Source organism: Aegilops tauschii, chromosome 4, assembly GCF_002575655.3.
Source record: "Aegilops tauschii subsp. strangulata cultivar AL8/78 chromosome 4, Aet v6.0, whole genome shotgun sequence".
NCBI lineage: Eukaryota > Viridiplantae > Streptophyta > Magnoliopsida > Poales > Poaceae > Aegilops > Aegilops tauschii.
Window position 1 is genome coordinate 5581336 of NC_053038.3, and position 4665 is coordinate 5586000.

A 4665-nucleotide genomic window follows, 5' to 3' on the forward strand; every position below is an offset into this window, starting at 1 on the left:
TTTTTTATGGCCTCTATTTTTCATTTCTTTTTTTCTTTTTCGTTTTTTTGACAGAAAGGCTGTAATGGAACCCCCTACAGTATAATTGGTGCAACAATCCCAAATTGCAAGTACCATGCCTTGAACCTGGGTGGGTGGGAAGGCATCAACCCCTTCCCACCACTAGGCTTTTTTTATTTTTCGTCCGGAGTCTCATCCCGACTTGTGGGGGAATCATAGTCTCCATCATCCTTTCCTCACTGGGGACAATGCTCTAATAATGATGATCATCACACTTTTATTTACTTTACAACTCAAGAATTACAACTCAAAACTTAGAACAAAATATGACTCTATGTGAATGCCTCCGGCGGTGTACCGGGATATGCAATGAATCAAGAGTGACATGTATGAAAGAATTATGAATGGTGGCTTTGCCACAAATACGATGTCAACTACATGATCATGCAAAGCAATATGACAATGATGGAGCGTGTCATAGTAAACGGAACGGTGGTAAGTTGCATGGCAATATATCTCGGAATGGCTATGGAAATGCCATGATAGGTAGGTATGGTGGCTGTTTTGAGGAAGGTATATGGTGGGTGTATGATACCGGCGAAAAGTGCACGATATTAGAGAGGCTAGCAATGATGGAAGGAAGAAAGTGCGTATAATCCATGGACTCAACATTAGTCACAAAGAACTCATATACTTGTTGCAAAAATCTACAAGTTATCAAAGCAAAGTATTACGCGCATGCTCCTAGGGGGATAGATTGGTAGGAAAAGACCATCGCTCGTCCCCGACCGCCACTTCAATAAATAAATCATGCTCCGACTTCATTACATAACGGTTCACCATACGTGCATGCTACGGGAATCACAAACTTTAACACAAGTATTTCTCAAATTCACAACTACTCAACTAGCATGACTCTAATATCACCATCTTCATATCTCAAAACAATTATCAAGCATCAAACTTCTCATAGTATTCAACACACTCATAAGATTTTTTTTACTAATCTTGGATGCCTATCATGATTAAAGCAAATTACCATGCTGTTTTGTAGGACTCTCAAAATAATATAAGTGAAGCATGAGAGAACAATAGTTTCTATAAAACAAATCCACCACCGTGCTCTAGAAGATATAAGTGAAGCACTGGAGCAAAAACTATATAGCTCAAAAGATATAAGTGAAGCACATAGAGTATTCTAATAAATTCCGAATCATGTGCATCTCTCTCAAAAGGTGTGTACAGTAAGGATGATTGTGCTAAACTAAGAAGCAAAGAATCAAATCATACACGATGCTCCAAGCAAAACACATATCATGTGGTGAATAAAAATATAGCTCCAAGTAAAGTTACTGATGGACGAAGACGAAAGAGGGGATGCCTTCCGGGGCATGTAGGGGAACGCAGCAGAAAACAAAAAATTTCTGACCTACGCACCAGCCCAGGACCACTATGGAGACTGCATACATGGTTTGATCTTTTTTGTTACCGACTCGTAGTGCAGCGGGAAGTAGAGTCGATGACGATCGGCGGTGCAGATCCCCGCAGCTAGGATTTACAACCTCCCAACCGCGAGGATGTATACCCTCATCTTCTCCTCAGACAGCCCTCCGGGAGGCGGTCGAACAACCCCCCGGACGGTGTCGCGGACAGCCCTTCGGGAGGACCTTCGAAACTCGAACGGTCACTCGGACAGCCCTTCGGGAGGACCTTCGAAACTCGGACGGTCACACGGACAGCCCTTCGGGAGGCACTCACGAACTAAGACCGAAACTACGATCTCTCTACAGAGTTGCACACATACGGTGTCATCTATCCGGCAGGGCTTCGCCGTCCAGAACTAGTTCCTGCCGGAACCCAGACAGCCTTACGGCTCTACGAAACTCTTTTCGTGGGAGGGAGAGAAGAAGCCAGATAATGCATGGCATGTGTATGAGAGCAAGGGATGAGTGTGGAGGGCTGCCCCTCCACTATCTATAGGAAATCCCAAGGGGGTAGGGTAGTTTCACAAAAAACCCAAAATGCACATGAATGAAGTCCTTCCACAAGGACCTAGGAGTGAAACCAAGGAACAAGAGGGTCCCCAAGGGGGGATACCCCATGTGGCCGGCCACACCCCCATGAGGGGCCCAAAAAATGGCTCCTATCCATCCATGTCATCCCCAAGATCTTTTGGAGCAAAGCCCAAAAGGTGGCTTTCCATAAAGTAACCATAAAGCTGATTTTCACTATTCACGACGACATTTTTCAGCGTCTGATCGAACTGAAAATATTTATGTGGGCTAAGAACATTTCCAATACCCACTAAATGATTTTCAACGCGTTCCGAAACAATTCCGGTTTTAGTGATTTTCATCTGCGAAACGCATCTGAAGTGGCTCCGGCAGCTCCGGAACATTTCCGGTTTTTTATCTCAGAAAATTCCAAAAAGCTTCCAGAATGATTCTGGCATCCTCCAAGAATTATCAGGCATGTGCCGAAACCAATTTGACTTAATGGTGTATCCCGAAACAACTTTTCGGTATCATCGAAACTTATCCGATGACCTCTCTCTGCGGTACGATTCCGCTGTCCGAAACTTTTCGGTGTCCGAAACTTTTTCGATGATTTTCTCTCAGACTCCCTGTCTAGTATTCAGCAGATAGATGACCCTTAAGCGTGTGACCCTATAGGTTCGGTGAAGTATAGACATGACCCGGAACCCCTTCCGATCAATGATCAACATCGGAGCCGTGGACACCCATATTGACCCCTATACCCACACGAATAAATATTCGAGTGAACCTCCAGTTGCCGTGTGCTATTCCTGTTGCTTCGCGATATGTTACAAATACCCGAGGTGAGACATGTTGGCATTCCCGTGGATCAACAACTTGTCCACTATGCTAGTTACCTCGTTACCGGTATTGTTCTCTTTTCTCGTTATCGTGTTCCGGCATCCCCGTGATCAAATCACAAAGTGTCTGGCCAGACGATGATGGATACCGTAACACCGAGAGGGCCCAGAGATATCTCTCCATCGTCGGAGGAGCAAATCCCAATCTTGAGCTATCAAGTTACTTGACACACTTTTCCATGAACCCGTAAGCCGCCATAATAGCCACCCATTTACGGATGAACAAACCCCAAAGTTCATGAAGCAAGCATGAAGAAACTCGATACTCTCATGGTCTAAGGAATCATGCAAACGTTAACCATCTCTGTGTTATGTACCAATAAACTTGTGACGAATGAATCTCATAGCATAACATCAATCCGGGTCGATTCAACACAAATGTTCTCTTAACATTGTGCCCTCAAAGTTGCTGGCATAGACATGCCCATGACCAGGAAAACAGAATCATCATGCAACACTTGAGCTAGTCTTAGAGGCCAGACTAGGAATACTTCTTACCGTTTATTATTCCACACGTGCATATGAGTCTTCCTCCGAGCCTCGTGGATATTGCAGACTCGAGAATCATTGCAGTTATAGCATGGAACATAAACATAATTATGAACAGGGAGATAATCAATAACATTTATTATTGCCTCTAGGGCATATCTCCTACAGGGCATCCCCAAGTTTTGGCTTTTTGGTGTCCTTAGATTATCTTGGGGTGACATGGGCATCCCCAAGCTTAGGCTCTTGCCACTCCTTGTTCCATAATCAATCAAATCTTTTACCCAAAACTTGAAAACTTCACAACACAAAACTCAACAGAAAATCTCGTGAGCCCCGTTAGCGAAAGAAAACAAAACACCACTTCAAGGTACTGTATTGAACTCATTCTTTATTTATATTGGTGTTAAACCTACTGTATTACAACTTCTATATGGTTTATAAACTCTTTTACTAGCCATAGATTCATCAAAATAAGCAAACAACACACGAAAAACAGAATCTGTCAAAAACAGATCAGTCTGTAGTAATCTGTAACTAATGCAAACTTCTGGAACTCAGAAAAATCTACCAAAATAGGACGACCTAGACAATTTGTTTATTGATCTACTGCAATTGGAATCAGTATTTTATCACGTTCTGGTGATTTTAAACATTTGTTTTCGTGAACAGAAAGTTTCTGGAATTCTCAGCAAGATCAAATAACTATCATCCAAGAAGATCCTATAGGTTTTACTTGGCACAAACACTAATTAAAACATAAAAACAAATCTAACCAGAGGCTATATCACATATTTATTCCTAAATAGAATCAAAAAGCAAAAAACTAAAATAAAATTGGGTTGCCTCCCAACAAGCGCTATCGTTTAACGCCCCTAGCTAGGCATAAAAGCAAGGATAGATCTAGGTATTGCCATCTTTGGTAGGCAATCCATAAGTAGCTCTCATAATAGATTCATAAGGTAATTTTATTTTCTTTCTAGGGAAGTGTTCCATGCCTTTCCTTAACGGAAATTGGAATCTAATATTCCCTTCCTTCATATCAATAATTGCACCAATCGTTCTAAGAAAAAGTCTACCAAGAATAATAGGACATGAAGGATTGCAATCTATATCAAGAACAATAAAATCTACGGGCACATAGTTCGTATTTGCAATAATAAGAACATCATTAATTCTTCCCATAGGTTTCTTAATAGTGGAATCCGCAAGGTGTAAGTTTAAAGAGCAATCATCAAATTCGTGGAACCCTAACAAATCACACAAAGTTTTTGGAATCGTGG